Source organism: Salvelinus sp. IW2-2015, unplaced genomic scaffold (assembly GCF_002910315.2).
Source record: "Salvelinus sp. IW2-2015 unplaced genomic scaffold, ASM291031v2 Un_scaffold890, whole genome shotgun sequence".
In the NCBI taxonomy this organism is placed as follows: Eukaryota; Metazoa; Chordata; class Actinopteri; order Salmoniformes; family Salmonidae; genus Salvelinus; species Salvelinus sp. IW2-2015.
This window is the reverse complement of record NW_019942637.1, coordinates 434,405-452,820: the sequence shown is the minus strand read 5'-3', so window position 1 is coordinate 452,820 and position 18,416 is coordinate 434,405. Positions and strand designations below refer to the sequence as shown.

General features: G+C 42.9%; 1 pseudogene; it reads right to left on the bottom strand.

Annotated features, from left to right (window-relative positions):
• Window positions 1–220: 220 nt before the first annotated feature.
• LOC112069072 (AMP deaminase 2-like) overlaps window positions 221–18,416 on the bottom strand; it is a 74,887-nt pseudogene continuing 56,691 nt past the window's right edge.

The window sequence follows — 18,416 nt, the reverse complement described above, 5'->3', positions numbered from 1 at the left end:
GTTCTTCCTCTGTCAACCGTAGATTACCTGCAAGGAAACACGTGCCGTCATCATTGCTTTGCACAAAAAGGCTTCACAGGCAAGGATATTGCTGCCAGTAAAGATTGCACCTAAATCAACCATTATCGGATCATCAAGAACTTTAAGGAGAGCCAGTTCAATTGTTGTGAAGAAGGCTTCAGGACGCCCAAGAAACTCCAGCAAGCTCCAGGACCGTCTCCTAAAGTTGATTAGCTGCGCGGATTGGGGCACCACCAGTACAGAGCTTGCTCTGGAATGGCAGTGAGTGCATCTGCACACACAAGAGGCAAAGACTTATGGAGGATGGCCTGGTGTCAACAAGGCAGCAAAGAAGCCACTTCTCTCCAGGAAAAACATCAGGGACAGACTGATATTCTGCAAAAGGTACAGGGATTGGACTGCTGAGGACTGGAGTAAAGTAATTTTCTCTTGATGAATCCCCTTTCCGATTGTTTGGGGATCCGGAAAAAAGCTTGTCCGGAGAAGACAAGGTGACGCTACCATCAGTCCTGTGTCATGCCAACAGTAAAGCATCCTGAGACCATTCATGTGTGGGGTTGCTTCTCAGCCAAGGGAGTGGGCTCACTCACAATTTTGCTAAGAACACAGCCATGAATAAAGAATGGTAACCAACACATCCTCTGCCTTTTCCATCATGATGGAGCACCTTGCTATAAGGCAAAAGTTGATGACTAAGTGGCTCGGCGCAACAAAACATCAATAATTTGGGTCCATGGCCAGGAAACTCCCAGACCTTAATCCCATGAGAACTTGTGGTCAATCCTCAAGAGGCGGTGGAGAAACAACAACCCACAAATTCTGACAAACTCCAAGCATTGATTATGCAAGAATAGGCTGCCATCAGTCAGGATGTGGCCCAGAAGTTAATTGACAGCGCGCCAGGGCGGATTGCAGAGGTCTTGAAAAAGAAGGGTCAACTGCAAATATTGACTCATTGCATCAACTTCATGTAATTGTCAATAAAAGCCTTTGACACTTATGAAATGCTGTAATTACACTTCAGTATTCCATAGTAACATCTGACAAAAAATATCTAAAAAAACTGAGCAGCAGACTTTGTGAAAATTAATATTGTGTCATTCTCAGAACTTTTGGCCACGACTGTATGTAAACTTCCGACTTCAACTGTATATACAGCTCTGGATGAAATTAAGAGACCAAAATGATCAGTTTCTCTGGTTTTACTGTTTATAGGTATGTGTTTTTTGGGGGGGTAAAATAAACTATTTTGTTTAATTCTATTAACTACTGACAACATTTCTCCCAATTCCCAAATATAAATAATTGTCATTTAGTGCATTGATTTGCAGAAAATGACAACTGGTCAAAATAACAAAAAAAGATCCAGTGTTGTCAGGCCTCGAATATCACAGCTTTCATGCGTCTTGGCATGCTCTGCACCAGTCTTTCACATTTGATGTTGGGTGACTTTATGCCACTCCTGGTGCAAAAATTCAAGCAGCTCGCTTTGTTTGATGACTTGTGACCATCCATCTTCCTCTTTATCACATTCCCAGAGGTTTTCAATGGGGTTCATGTCTGCCTGGAGATTGGGCTGGCCATGACAGGGTCTTGATCTGGTGGTCCTCCATCCACACCTTGATTGACCTGGCTGTGTGGCATGGAGCATTGTCCTGGTGGAAAAACCAATCCTCAGAGTTGGGGAACATTGTCAGAGCAGAAGGAAGCAGSTTTTCTTCCAGGACAACCTTGTACGTGGCTTGGTTCATGCGTCCTTCACARAGACAAATCTTCCTGATTTCTGCCTTGCTGATGCACCCCCAGATCATCACCAATCCTCCACCAAATTTCACTTGGGTGCGAGACCTGGAGAGGCCTACAAGCCACAGAGTCTAGCACCCACTGTGAAATTTGGTGGGGAATGAATTTATTCATACCATTTCATCCTTCCACGAGATATAGTCCCGACACAAATCTAGGGTTACTACCCAAGCCGGTATAGGGGATTTTCCAGTATCTTCAGTATTTCCAGTATATGTGGTATGCTTCTTAATAGGTTTTACTGTATGTGTGTGTCAGGGTCATTAGGCTAAGGGAAGTCATTACCCAGTCCCGGGAGGCCATTAGWCCTGTGCTCGGAAGCCATTGACCGAACCTATGGGTACCAGTAGACATTCACCACATACTGTGTGTGTCCATATTATTTTTGGTATCATTGCTATGGTTATGCYACCAATATATTCTATGGTTGGAAATCTGGGCTATTAAGAGGAGGGGTAATCAGGTTAAGATGGACGTAAACAGAACCAAGACAGAGAGATAAGGGTGGCGAGAAGCCAAGGGGTATGGATCATTTACATAAAAAATACATGGCTATGTATGTGATGTAAGGATGAAACTGTGTAAAAGGTGTGTGCCGAGACTAGGAAGACAGTTGCTCTGAAGACCAGCTCGCCTCTATTGCTTTTGTAATAAAGTCTATCTTGATTCCACAAACTCGGAGGTGCTTTGTTTTTTTGAGGGAAACTTGARGGCAATTTTCCACCACACTGGCTGGTCGTTCGTTCTATGCGTTCGGTTGCCAGAAACGCGACCCAGTTGTTAAGTCTTTTTGTTTGACCAAGCCGTTCATTCTAAATATTCTAAATATATATATACAGGCTGGCAACGTTCTTATCCCTTGCTTGCTAGCTAGCCAACTACGACTAATTTACAGTCACGTCAAACAGTGACTGTAACAATGTAACATAACAATAACAATGTAGGTAATGTAGAGAGAAGATATTGCTCTGAACAGCAGTGGTAAGTTTACCTTATGGGAGAAGCCGCTCATCAGAACACTGTTCCTGGCCAGCTCACACATGTCACAGGAGCTGAGCTTCCACACCTGAGCAGCGATGCTGTACTCCTCCATCAGGGGCTCCTGGAACGGGACAGTATCGATACAAGACAATCGTTTACAGACGTAGGGCTGGATTCAATCCGTATTGCAGAAGATCCACATTATAACTCGATTTGAAATGTAAAGGCAATGTTCCTGTATTCGCGGAGAATGCTTTCACGGTGAACACTTTTAAATGTTGACACGGATCGTCCGCGATTCTTCCACGATACGGATTGATTCCACCCCTTACTGTTATAGTATGTTACGCATATCTAGGATTTTGTCTTTTGTGTGTAGAGCAAGGGTTTTTATCCATTCATTGTGTTGTTTTAAGTAGTAATTACGTCACCGACCGTCATCTACACTATCTACCAACTTACTGTCGTTTGTGTGTAGAGCACATGAAGAGTTTTATTCCAAAACGCTTTTAATCCATTTTCAGACATTTTGGTAAATTAGCATTTCTTGGCTAAAGATGAGAAGAGATTAATGTTTTTTTTTTCCCACTCTTAATGATAGCATGGGGTTGTTCAATGACAGACATGTATTTGTTTAAAATCTATCACTTGATGGTTTCATTTCAGAGAGACAAATACAGTAACCATGTTAATTTGCAAAGATTCCGTTCCAGATAAACAATGGATATATAGCAAAATCTATGAATTCAAAATCAGAGAACAGTAATATTTTACACACTTGTGAAGGTACCCATAAGCAATAATTTATGATGGGGAAAAAAATAATAGAAAAATGTGTATATATCCTCTACAGGATTGGTGTGTCCACCTCGGGACGGTTGAGCTAACGTAGGCTAATGCAATTAGCATGAGGTTGTAAGTAACAATACAATTTTCTTTAATGCTGCAGACATTTTTTAGTACCCTTCCCCAGATCTGTGCTTCGACACAATTCCGTCTCGGAGCTATATGGACAATTCCTTCGACCTCATGGCTTGGTTTTTACTCTGACATGCACTGTCAACTTTGGGACATTATATAGACAGGTGTGTGCCTTTCCAAATCATGTCCAATCAATTGAATTTACCACAGGTGGACTCTAATCAAGTTGTAGAAACATCTCAAGGATGAATAATGGAAACAGGATTAACCTGAGCTCAATATCGAGTCTCATAGCAAAGAGTCTGAATACTTATGTAAAAAAGGTATCTGTTTTACAATTTGCATTTGCAACAATTTCTAAAAACCTGTTTTCGCTTTGTCATTATGGGCTATTGTGTGTAGATTACCGAGAATTTTTTATTTATTTAATCCATTTTAGAATAAGGCTGTAACGTAACAAAATGTGGAAAAAGTCAAGTGGTCTGAATACTTTCCGAAGGCACTGTATACTGCACTTCCCTAAACAGTATAGTGCATTATTTTTTGACCAAAGCCCTATGCCATTTATGATGCAGGCATAATGTTGTGTGGAGCACTCTGTCATTTGCAGTCGAGTCACATCACCAACCTTAGTGAAGTGGAACTGTAGAGGGTCGTCAGTGGACAGTGACACCATGAGTCCTCTGGACAGATATTCTGGCAGGGGGTTACGGTGGTAGCTGAGGAACAGGCTGTTGTTGCTGAGAGGAGACATGGCGATGCCGATCTGAGCCAGGTAGTACAGGTACTGCAGCACAGGGGCCTGAAGGAGAGAGGGGCGGAGATGGGTTGTGTTATATGTTCTGTTGTGGTCCGTAATCCCTTGTGGCTGAAAATATTGTTGATACAGAAGAACCATAATTAGGCTTAGATTGTTCACAAGATCATACTAGAGCCCTCAGACTCAACTCTGGACCTCGAAGCCAGTTCCACTGCATTTTTTCATTGTTCCCTACACATTTTGTTATTTTTTTATTTCACCTTTATTTAACCAGGTAAGCTACTTGAGAATAAGTTCTCATTTACAACTGCGACCTGGCCAAGATAAAGCAAAGCAGTGCGACACAAACAACAACACAGAGTTACACATGGAATAAACAAGCGTACAGTCAATAACACAATAGAAAAAAAGAAAGAAAGTCTATATGCAGTGTGTGCAAATGGCGTGAGGAGGTAAGGCAATAAATAGGCCATAGTAGCGAAGTAATTACAATTTAGCAGATTAACACTGGAGTGATTGATGAGCAGATGATGAGTGAAGTAGAAATACTGGTGTGCAAAAGAGCAGAAAAGTAAATAAAAACAATATGGGATAGGTAGTAGATTGGTGGGCTATTTACAGATGGCTATGTACAGCTGCAACGATCGGTTAGCTGCTCAGATAGCTGATGTTTAAAGTTAGCGAGGGAAATATAAGTCTCCAACTTCAGCGATTTTTGCAATTCATTCCAGTCATTGGCAGCACGAGAACTGGAAGGAAAGGCGCCAAAGGGAGTGTGTTTGGCTTGGGGATGATCAGTGAGATATATCTGCTGGAGCGCGTGCTATGGTGGTGTTGTTATGGGGTGACCAGTGAGCATGAGATAAGGCGGAGCTTACCTAGCATAGGAACTTATAGATGACCTGGGCCAGTGGGTCTGCAACTGAATCATGCGTAGCTGAGGGCCAGCCCGACTTTAAGAGCATACACAGGTTCGCAGTGGTGGGTGGTATAAGGGGCTTTTGGGAACCAAAAACCGAGGATGGAACACTACGTGATAGACTGTCATACCAGTTCTTTTGAGTAGATATTTGAACTATGTTGTATGAATCGCCGAAGTCGAGGAATCGGTAGGGTAGTTCATTCTATCGGGGTATGTTTGGGTGGCGTGAAGTGAAGGATCTTTGTTTGTGAAATAGGAAGCCGCATTCTAGATTTAATTTGGATTGGAGATGTTTATATAGAGTCTGAAGGAGAGATTGTACAGTCCTAGGCCAGACAGCCTAGGTATTTGTAGTTGGTCCACATATTCAGAACCGTTCAGAGTAAGTGATGCTAGCGGGCGGGCGGGAATTCAGGCAGCGCAACGGGTTTTGAATAAGCAATGCATTATTGGTTTTTACTAGCGTTTAAGGAGCAAGTTTGGAGGCCCGAGTGAAGGAGGTGTTGTGATGACATAGAAAGACTCAAAGTTTGGAGGTTCAGTTTAACACAGTGATCAGGCAAAGAAGGACCAGATTATACAGAATGGTGTCGTCTGGCGTAGAGTGGATTCAGGAATCACTCGCGCAAGTAGTGACATTCGTTGATATATAGGCAGTGAGAACAAGGAAGTCGCCCGGAAGTTGAAACCCTGATGGCACCACCATATAGAGATTCCCAAAGGGTCCGGACAAAACAGGGCCCTCTGCCGATTTGACACACAAACTGAACTCTATCAGAGAATAGTTGGTGAATGCCAAGGCGAGGGCAGTCATTTGAAGAAACCAAAGGCTGTTGTGTCGGCCGATAAGCACATAACTGTGATTGACGAGTCGAAGCCGTTGGCCAGGTCGATGAAGACAAGCTGCACAGTATTGTCTTTTTTTATCGATGGCGGTTAAATGATATCGTTTTAGTACCTTTGAGCGTGAGCCGAGGTCGACCCGTGTGAACCAGCTCGAAACCGGTATGTGCAACAGCGGAGAAGGTACGCTGGGATTCAGAAATGGAGTGATCTGTTGATTAACTTGGCTTTCGAAGACCAATTAGAAAGAGCAGTGGCAGCGATGGTAATACTAGGTCTCATTTAGGAACTCATTTAGACGTGGGACAGACCAGGCGTGTTGCAATTGTTATCAGGTAGAAAGAAAACTCGAGAAGGGACCTCGTAGGGTCAGAGTTGATTAGCCCTGTATTAGAGTGTAGATGACTGAGGCCTGATCCTCGTAGGGTCAGAGTTGATTAGCCCTGTATAGAGTGTAGATGACTGAGGCCTTGTCCTCGTAGGGTCAGAGTTGATTACCCTGTATTAGAGTGTAGATGACTGAGGCCTTGTCCTCGTAGGGTCAGAGTTGATTAGCCTGTATTAGAGTGTAGATGACTGAGGCCTTGTCCTCGTAGGGTCAAGAGTTGATTAGCCCTGTATTAGGTGTAGATGACCGAGGCCTTGTCCTCGTAGGGTCAGAGTTGATTACCCTGTATTAGAGTGTAGATGACTGAGGCCTTGTCCTCGTAGGGTCAGAGTTGATTAGCCCTGTATTAGAGTGTAGATGACTGAGGCCTGGTCCTCGTAGGGTCAGAGTTGATTATCCCTGTATAGAGTGTAGATGACTGAGGCCAGGACCTCGTAGGGTCAGAGTTGATATCCCTGTATTAGAGTGTAGATGACTGAGGCCTTGTCCTCGTAGGGTCAGAGTTGATTATCCCTGTATTAGAGTGTAGATGACTGAGCCTTGTCCTCGTAGGGTCAGAGTTGATTATCCCTGTATTAGAGTGTGTACTGATTGATGGAGGCTATGTGTTTATTTTATTAGAGCCTTGTCCTGTAGGGTCAGAGTTGATTAGCCCTGTATTAGAGTTAGATGACTGAGGCCTTGTCCTCGTAGGCAGAGTTGATTAGCCCTGTATTAGAGTGTAGATGACTGGGCCTTGTCCTCGTAGGGTCAGAGTTGATTACCCTGTATTAGAGTGTAATGACTGAGTGTAGTCAGGACCTCGTAGGGTCAGAGTTGATTAGCCCTGTACTAGTGTAGATGACTGAGGCCTTGCCTCGTAGGGTCAGAGTTGATTACCCTGTATTATGAGTGTAGATGACTGAGTCCTTGTCCTCGTAGGGTCAGAGTTGATTACCCTGTATTAGAGTGTAGATGACTGAGCTTGTCCTCGTAGGGTCAGAGTTGATTCCCTGTATTAGAGTGTAGATGACTGAGGCCTTGTCCTCGTAGGGTCAGAGTTGATTAGCCCTGTATTAGTGTAGATGACCGAGGCCTTGTCCTCGTAGGGTCAGAGTTGATTAGCCCTGTATTAGAGTGTAGATGACTGAGGCCTTGTCCTCGTAGGGTCAGAGTTGATTAGCCCTGTATTAGTGTAAGATGACTGAGGCCTCCGGACCTGCCAACCTTCCTGAGCATCAGTCCATGGGAGATGTTCTCTAGTAGTTAGGGGATAGTAGTTAGGGGAATAAGTATAGTTTAGGGGATAAAGTTAGGGATAGTATAGTGGGTAGTAGTTATAGGGTAGTAGTAGGGCTAGTAGTTAGGGGATAGGTGCTAGTAGTTAGAGGCTAGTAGTTAGGGGCTAGTAGTAGGGGCTAGTAGATTTTTAGGGAGGTAGTAGTTAGGGGATAGGTGCTAGGAGTTAGGGGTAGTAGTTAGGGGATAGGTGCTTAGGAGTATAGAGGCTAGTTTAGTAGGGGATAGTAAAGTTAGGGGATAGGTGCTAGGAGTTAGGGGCTAGTAGTTAGGGGATAGGTGCTAGGAGTTAGGAGGCTAGGGGCTAGTAGTTAGGGGATAGGTGCTAGGAGTTAGGGGCTAGTAGTTAGGGGCTTTAGTAAGTTAGGGGATAGGTGCTAGGAGTTAGGTTGCTAGTAGTTAGGGGATAGTTGCTAGGAGTTAGGTGCTAGGAGTTGGGGCTAGGAGTTAGGGGCTAGGAGTTAGGGGCTAGTAGTTAGGGGCTAGTAGTTAGGGGCTATGTGCTAGGAGTTAGGGGCTAGGGGGTAAGAGTTAGGGGCTAGGGGATAAGAGTTAGGGGCTAAGGGATAAGGTGTACAGTACCTTCCTGAGCAGCAGTCCATGGGAGATGTTCTCTGACAGCATGAAACCTGACACCAGGTGATGGATAGGCCCCGCCTCCCCACAGTGAGGACGCAGCACCAAGGTGTTGAAACCTCTCTGCCTATAACACACACAGAGATATCATTGATTGATCGATAGATTGATTTATTGATTGCTTGTACACACAGTCACAGAGATACGGTGTGGATGAGAATCAACCATATATACTGTAACTCAACTACACAGACAGAGAAAGAGAGAGGGTCTGTATAAGACTTTAGCAACACAGTATAAATCTCCCCAAGAGTCAATGTCCGTGTCCAAACGGAAATCTAATTAGATTATTATAATTTTTCCCCCCACCAAAATCCATCTATTTAAGCTACCGTATCCGCCAGTGGCCCTTCCTCAACTGCAGTGGAAGGTGGCCGAGCTACAGCGGTGTTTATAAAAAATCATTCTTCTCACAAAAAAAATGTCTGCAGGGTTCGAACGGTTTGGGCTACAAACCAATATGACAATCGAAAGTATAAGGGTCATTCCACGCTAAAAGGTATAAGGGTCATTCCACGCTAAAAGGTATAAGGGTCATTCCACGCTAAAAGGTATAAGGGTCATTCCACGCTAAAAGTATAAGGGTCATTCCACGCTAAAAGGTATAAGGGTCATTCCACGTATAAGGGTCATTCCACGATAAAGGTATGAGGGTCATTCCACGAAAAAGGTATGAGGGTAATTCCACGATAAACGTATAAGGGTCATTCCACGGTAAATAATAGTAATAATTTATAAGATTTCTTATATCTCTGAGATATAGGACAGACACTTCAAAACATACTTTCTTAAGGTTTATTTTCTGACTATCTGTTATTCCATGTATAACTGTATTATTCAATGCGTTTCTATGGGCTAATAGCAGTAAGACCATATTCAATGTTTGATCAAATTATTTTTATTTTTTTTATACCTACAGGGGTCCTAAAATTATAAATCAAATAGCTAAATGATCCATGGTATGACCATCTTAAAACAATTCCATATGTTAGTTTAGTAGAACCCCTTCATAGAAGTGACAAATCCGAACTGCCCACTTCGTACAAATCCTTGTGAATGCGGTGTGTTTTCCTATAATATGGCATACTAACGCTTTACAGCCTATGTTTCATTCGGGGCTGGGTTTTATTTGAAGGTTACCACCCACCAGCATGGCATTGTTTATTATTCAGAAACAGCTGTTTTGGCATCTTCCATAAACTGTGGCCGTGAATCCCGAGTGGCGCAGCGGTCTAAGGCACTGCATCTCAGTGCTTTAGGTGTTAAAACGGACACCCTGGTTCGAATCCAGGCTTTATCACAACCGGCCGTGATTGGGAGTCCCCATAGGGGCGGCGCACAATTGGCCCAGCGTCGTCACGGGTTTGGCCGGTGTAGGCAGTCATTTGTAAATAACAATTTGTTCTTAATTGACTTGCCTAGTTAAATATGGGTTACATTTAAAATAATAAATGAATAAAAAATCTGCCATAGAAAGAGTTAGAAAATCTATGTATTCCATTTTGACTTGTGGAATAAGTCAAGGGGTTTGAATACTTTCTGAAGGCTCTGTAAATTGTTGTGCAACACCATGGGTAAGCTCTGGTCATCGCCTTTGGTCATCGCCTTTCGAAAAAGTGGATTTCTACTGGTGTGGGCATTTAAATACATGTCATTTTTGTCCTTGAAACATTTAATTGAAATACTGTAGAATTCTATTCATTCCTACGGAGGACTGCTTCTTCTGAGGAGTGCCATTATGGCCGACCGGTAGCTTCTAAGCCTCTCTTTGGCCATAGCATCAGCAATCTAGGGTTTTTATACATCCGTGGTTATAACTAACCTGATTCAGTTTATCAACCAGCTGATTATTAGAAATAGGTACACCACTAGATTAGGGTTGGACTAAAAAACCTACAGGAGAGGTGGCTCTCCACGAGAGCCCCGATCTAGCTACTGTTCCCACACATAGCCAAGCGTTTACAGTGATAAGATAACATGTCAATGTAATGACAGAATCGGTGTCAGTGGCATAGTGTCATGTGGTCTCGTACCTGCGCAGGTGGTTGAGCACGGCCATGTTAGCGTACATATAGTACAGGTAGTAGGCATAAGGAGGGTTGTCTTCCACAGTCCAGTTGACTGGCAGAGGACTCTCCATGTTGAAGCAGTGTTGCTCTGGTTTAGACTCATCGTCCACACTGTCGAGRCCCACCACCTGAACACATACAGACATGCACACACCACTGTCATGGTCATCATCGTGGTTCTGTGTGGCTCAGATGGTAGAGCATGGAGCTTGTATCATGAGGATTGTGGGTTTGATTTCCRCTGGGGCCACCTATACGAAAAAAGTATCCATGTACTACTGTACGTTACTTTGGATAAAAACATCTGCTATGGCAWATTTATTTATTTTTTATTAAACCTTTWTTTAACTAGGCAAGTCAGTTAATTAGGAACAAATTCTTATTTTCCAATGACGGCCTACCCCAGCCAAACCCTCCCCTAACCCAGACGACGCTGGGCCAATTTTGCGTCGCCCCATGTGTTGTAATAAGGCCTGGGATTTGAACCAGGGTCTGTGGTGATGCTTTTAGCACTGAGATGCAGTGCATTAGACCACTGTGATACAGTCTGGAATCGAACCAGGGTCTGTGGTGATGCCTCTAGCACTGAGATGCAGTGCCTTAGACCACTGTGATACAGTCTGGAATCGAACCAGGGTCTGTAGTGACGCCTCTAGCACTGAGATGCAGTGCCTTAGACCGCTGCGCCACTCGGGAGCCCTATAGTCTTCTATATCGTCATCAAATACGGGGTCCTCTGAACCCCTGAACCTTGTTGTTTACTCACGTGTTGTAGGAAGAGGTGCAGCTCACGGTGCCTGGCGGGGTCGATGGTGACCTCGAACAGAGGCATGAAGATGTTATCCAGCAGCTCCTGGAAGTTACACAGCTGCTTCTTGGTGTGRTACACATCACTGTGGAGAGAGAGACAAAAGTCTCACAAAGAGAGAGGCAGGAAGTGAAGTAGGGGAAAATCAAACAAGACAGAGTTCTCCTTGAATAGAAGTTAGTTGTACTCAAGACAGTTCTCCTGAATAGAGGTTAGTTGTACTCACAAGACAGTTCTCCTGAATAGAGGTTAGTTGTACTCACAAGACAATGTTCTCCTTGAATAGAGGYTAGTTGTACTSACAAGACAGACCTCTCCTTGAATAGAGGAATAGTTGTACTCACAAGACAATGTTCTCCTTGAATAGAGGTTAGTTGTACTCACAAGAGTCGTGGGACCTGCACCAGCCAGCGTACGTTGTTAGAGTAGACTTGGTGTTTGACGGCCCACTGGGCCAGCTTGTCCCATTCGTCTCTGCAGCGGCCGCAGATGGACAGACGCAGCTCCACGTTCTGGTATTTACTCTCCTCCAGGTCAGCCATCACCTCCTGAGGAGCAGAGACACACACCGGTCAGCAGGGGGCGCCAAGTACTACACAACTTTACAAGAATACAGTACAGCACTCAGCTATATAGACAAACTGCTGGAACTAGGACTAAGAWTTCAAACACTTGTCCTGATTGGACAAGTAGAKTCTTTACTATATTGATGATGCACTYATTCAGCAAGGAACCTTGATGATGTGTCCGAAGTATTTCCCCTGCACGTGGTTGTCTGTCTTGATGAAGATCTCTCTCAGGATGGACTCCCCAATGGGGTTGTATTTGGCGTTGAACTTGTCAAAGCGATGGAAAGTGTTGCGGTCCTGTGATGAGAAAGGGGGGACAGTAAGAATCAAATCAATGTTAAGATTTCAAGTCAGCTAGTCGTCTGTCTTCAACGTGCAGCGGTGATCGACAAGTTCAAGGGAAAAAGCTCTCAGAAATAGAACGACTGTTCATTCATATTTCTCCGTAAAACTCTCAGACAGAGYTATGAATGCAAGGACTGACCATCCATTATGTCAACAGTATAGTTTTAACCTTGTTTTGAGGCTATGTAGTKTTTGTTTRCATTTACTTTGTTTACAAACATTGGAGTAAAACAAGATTATATTGTGGGTTCTGATGGGGGACAACAGTTGAACTCATGAGCTCATGAGGCATTTATACATTTATAAATGGCATTTATAAACCTACCACTGGTAAAGTTTATAATTATATGTATGATACCTACTACTAGTATAGTTATATATATATGTATGATTCCTACTACTAGTATATGTATTATATTATAGTGTATGATACCTACTAGCTAGTTGTTTATAATATATATGATGATACCTACTACTAGTCTAGTGTATAATATATATGTATGATTCCTACTACAGTCTAGTTATATATATAAATGTATGATTCCTACATACTAGTATAGTTCTTATATTATATACACTGCTGCTCAAAAAAAATAAAGGGAACACTAAACAACACAATGTAACTCCAAGTCAATCACACTTCTGTGAAATCAAACTGTCCACTTAGGAAGCAACACTGATTGACAATAAATTTCACATGCTGTTGTGCAAATGGAATAGACAAAAGTGGAAATTATAGGCAATTAGCAAGACACCCCCAATAAAGGAGTGGTTCTGCAGGTGGTGACCACAGACCACTTCTCAGTTCCTATCTTCCTGGCTGATGTTTTGGTCACTTTTGAATGCTGGCGGTGCTTTCACTCTAGTGGTAGCATGAGACGGAGTCTACAACCCACACAAGTGGCTCAGGTAGTGCAGCTCATCCAGGATGGCACATCAATGCGAGCTGTGGCAAGAAGGTTTGCTGTGTCTGTCAGCGTATGTCCAGAGCATGGAGGCGCTACCAGGAGACAGGCCAGTACACAGGAGACGTGGAGGAGGCCGTAGGAGGGCAACAACCCAGCAGCAGGACCGCTACCTCCGCCTTTGTCAAGGAGCAGCAGGTGGAGCACTGCCAGAGCCCTGCAAAATGACCTCCAGCAGGCCACAAATGTGCATGTGTCTGCTCAAACGGTCAGAGACAGACTCCATGAGGGTGGTATGAGGGCCCGAGTCCACAGTGGGGTTGTGCTTACAGCCCAACACCGTGCAGGACGTTTGGCATTTGCCAGAGAACACCAAGATTGGCAAATTCCCACTGGCGCCCTGTGCTCTTCACAGATGAAAGCAGGTTCACACTGAGCACGTGACAGACGTGACAGAGTCTGGAGACGCCGTGGAGAACGTTCTGCTGCCTGCAACATCCTCCAGCATGACCGATTTGGCGGTGGGTCAGCATGGTGTGGGGTGGCATTTCTTTGGGGGCCGCACAGCCCTCCATGTGCTCACCAGAGGTAGCCTGACTGCCATTAGGTACCGAGATGAGATCCTCAGACCCCTTGTGAGACCATATGCTGGTGCGGTTGGCCCTGGGTTCCTCCTAATGCAAGACAATGCTAGACCTCATGTGGCTGAGTAGTGTGTCAGCAGTTCCTGCAAGAGGAAGGCATTGATGCTATGGACTGGCCCGCCCGTCCCCAGACCTGAATCCAATTGAGCACATCTGGGACATCATGTCTCGCTCCATCCACCAACGCCACGTTGCACCACAGCTGTCCAGGAGTTGGCGGATGCTTTAGTCCAGGTCTGGGAGGAGATCCCTCAGGAGACCATCTGCCACCCATCAGGAGCATGCCCAGGCGTTGTAGGGAGGTCATACAGGCACGTGGAGGCACACACACACTACTGAGCCTCATTTTGACTTGTTTTAAGGACATTACATCAAAGTTGGATCAGCCTGTAGTGTGGTTTCCACTTTCCACTTTCCACTCCAAATCCAGACCTCCATGGGTTGATAAATTTTATATCCATTAATCATTTTTGTGTGATTTGTTGTCAGCCCATTCAACTATGTAAAGAAAAAAGTATTTAATAAGAATATTTCATTCATTCAGATCTAGGATGTGTTATTTTAGTGTTCCCTTTATTTTTTTGAGCAGTGTATGTATGATACTACTACTAGTCTAGTGTAATATTATGTATGATACCTACTACTAGTCTTGATAATATATATGTATGATACTACTACTATATAGTATATAATATATACTTATGTTGAAACCTACTACTAGTCTAGTGTATAATATGTACAGTACCAGTCAAAAGTTTGGAGACACCTACTCATTGTGTTTTTCTTTATTTTTACTATTTTTCACATTGTGAATAATAGTGAAGACATCACAACTATGAAATCATGTTGTAACCAAAAAAAGTGTGAAAGAAATCAAAATATATTTTATTTAAATTCTTGACAACTTTGCACACTCTTGCATTGTGGGGCATTTCTGTTAAACCATACTAATGCTTGTGTACTAAAATATCATTCTTTAAGCCGAGGCATTGGGCTTGAGATTGTTAAAGAAACTAAATCATATAAGATAGAAAAAGTGTGTTGATTAGTATCGGCCGATTCTCTGTGTGTGTGTGTGTGTGTGTGTGTGTGTGTGTGTGTGTGTGTGTGTGTGTGTGTTGTGTGTGTGTGGGTGTGGTGTGATGTGGCTGTCGAATGACCCCATTGATGTCTGGGCGCTCAGCCAAGCGTTGACAGAAACTAACTGGTTCCTCTTAGCTTAACTGGAGACAGGGCAAAGTGTTAAATCCTGCACATAAGTGATAAAGCTGTTGTCCTGTTTGGAGTCTGTTTCTCAAGGCGAAATATTCATGCTATGGCCGTCAGTCAAAGGCGCGTGCTTGCCCAACTTGGGGGAACCGTTGAGCTACTGTTAGAGGGAAGTATGTCTGGAGTGTGTGAGGGCATTTTAAAGATAAACCTTACTACTAATGCATGTGTACTGAAATAGCTGTCTTTAAGCCTAGGCATTGGGCTTGAGATAGTTTCTTTGACAAACTCATACAAGATAGTAAAGTGTGTGTGTATTAATAAGAGGCCTGTTCTAACTGTTCTGTGTGTGTCGAATGACCCCATGATGTCTGGGCGCTCAGCCAAGAGTTGACAGAAACTAACTGGTTCCTCTTAGCTTAACTGGAGACAGGGCAAAGTGTTATATCCTGCACATAAGTGATAAAGCTGTTGTCCTGTTTGGAGYCTGTTTCTCARGGYGAAAKATTCATGCCTTGGCCGTCAGTCAAAGGCGCSTGCTWGCCCAATTTTGGGGAACCGTTGAGCTACTGTTAGAGGGAAGTATATCTGGAGTGACTTCCTGTCATTCTGKMCGGTATTGTCCTCACTCAGTTGTGACAGACTGAGGCAACCTTTTCACCCAGTTGTCTCCCCTCACAGATAATCCACAGACCCCAGATAATCCACAGACCCTAGATAATCCACAGACCCCAGATAATCCACAGACCCCAGATAATCCACAGACCCCAGATAATCCACAGACCCCAGATAATCCACAGACCCCAGATAATCCACAGACCCTAGATAATCCACAGACCCCAGGGAAACCGCAGACCCCAGGGAATCTGCAGACCCCAGGGAATCCGCAGACCCCAGATAATCCACAGACCCTAGGTAATCCACAGACCCCAGATAATCCACAGACCCCAGGGAAACCGCAGACCCCAGGGATTCCGCAGACCCCAGGGAAACCGCATTCCTGACAGGAGCAGACTGAGACCCGCCTAAGGATCCAAAAGGAAGACGGGTGGGTGGATACCACCTCCGAACATAGTATAAAAAGAGAGGTGAAATTGGTCAATTTAAATCAATAGGGTCAAGAAAATAGTAAAGAAAATAAAATGAAACCCCTGTTGAGGGTACGCTCAGAGTGAGGTCTTCCTTAAGAGGGCCACAGCTGAGGTAACGAACAGGACTGAGTTGAATTGATAAGAGTGTTTAAGTGAGGTATCCTTGGACATAGTTGTTAATTAGCCAGTTGTGGGCAACAAAAACTCCAGATCCGTGGTACTGSGTTGATCAACAGTAGGACTGGTGAGATTAATGTGGAGTGAGGGACCRGAGCGCGAGTGCACTCGGCTTGGCGAAGCTCATTGAACGAGGGACCAGAGTGCAGGTGACTCCTTGCGAGGGCATTTGACTTGGTGAAGTTCCATTTATAATGTCGAGGGACTGGAGGGCGAGTGGTCTTGCGAGGGCACTCAGCTCAGTAAAGCTCAATTTATAACGTGTATGTAATTGATAAAATGTTTTGTTGTAAATTAGGTAAACAGGCATGCCTTGGGTTACTATTGTTAGATGTTATTGTGAGTGTTTTGTTATTGGATTTTGGGACCGAGTTAGATAGGAGATATGGGTACTCTGTCGGCAGTTTTGCATATTTGGGTAAACATAAAAGGAGTTGTACCACAGCGGTTGCAATAGGTAACATTCCCGTGTGGAGACAACATCCTGTTCTGGGACCATTGATTAGGCAATACTCTGAGGGTAATATATATATATATATTTTTTTTAAGAGGCGGATCAGCTTTAATATTGCGGATAGATTGTTGCTTCTATCAATGTAATTGTCTCCATCAATTTCCGCAATTTCCTATTCGCTATTATTAGAGGGTAATATTGGCAACCCTTGGCAAAATTGGCAAAATCTAAAAACAGCGTTAACCAGTTTTCCTCGTCTGTCTCATTCCCCTGTGTGTTCRTGTTCCTATGTGTGTGYGAATGTGATATGAGAGTTGTGTGTGAGTGTATAAATAAGTGTTCATCTGAAGTTTGGATAATAACATATACAAATTGTCATAATAAGAGATTGGAATTTTGTATAATAAACTGATTTAAATTTGGATAATAAACTGATTTAAATTTGGATAATAAACTGATTTAAATTTGGATAATAAACTGATTTAAATTTGTATAATAAACTGATTTAAATATGTATAATAAACTGATTTAAATTTGTATAATAAACTGATTTAAATTTGGATAATAAACTGATTTAAATTTGTATAATAAACTGATTTAAATATGTATAATAAACTGATTTATATTTGGATAATAAACTGATTTAAATTTGGATAATAAGTTTGGATATACGGCGTTATCTTGGGGTTCTGTCCATCACTGCCCATCATAGAATATCACGGGGTAGCGGCAAGTCTATAATTCTGGAAGTCTAGAGTTTATGGAATCTGCTGGGAGTGTAGCAAGCGGGAGTCGTTGGAAACGCACATGGAGTGGTTAATTAATGTGAGTATCTAAGATTTCTACGTTATATATAGATTCTGTGAAGATATGAAAAAATGATGATGAACTGTATGTGTGTATAATAAATTACTAGAGATTTCATGAAGTAATGATGGAACGAAACGATAAATAATATACTAACTTGCGCAACCAGACGTATGTCGGGTGGAAAAATAATAAATACACGTTTTTCTGAGTTGGTCCCCTTTATGGATCATTTGATAAGAGATAAGGTTAAAGCATTATATGACTGTCTAAATGCTTATAGGAATTTCTCCATCCGGGTAATACATTTCGAGAAAACTGACCTCAAGGCCTGAAAAATATATTTTTCACAGTAAGAAATTAGTTGCTATATTTATTGAATAGATCCTTTTCCCCATACAGTTACAGCGAATTAAGATGGAATCTCGACATAACTTATACCGTCATACAGAGCCAAAATGAGGGTTTCCATCAAACTCATTATCTTTGTGAAGCTAATGTGATGCAGTAAAGTAATGTAAATATGTTGCTTGACAAAATATATTCTGCTTTTTATTATTACAAGGTGCAAGATCTGGTTTATAAGTCAATGAATGTTGATTTAACTCATTGACTGCTAATAAATCCCCATTGTGCATGTGAAAATCTCTGCGGAGAAACACTTTAATGAACTTTAAGGCTATTTTCTGGCAAAAAATGTGTCGTTTTTAAGTGCCAGATGTTAAAGACTACAGACCATTATAATTTGGTTATTTGCAGGATTTATTTGTCATTTCAATAGCATT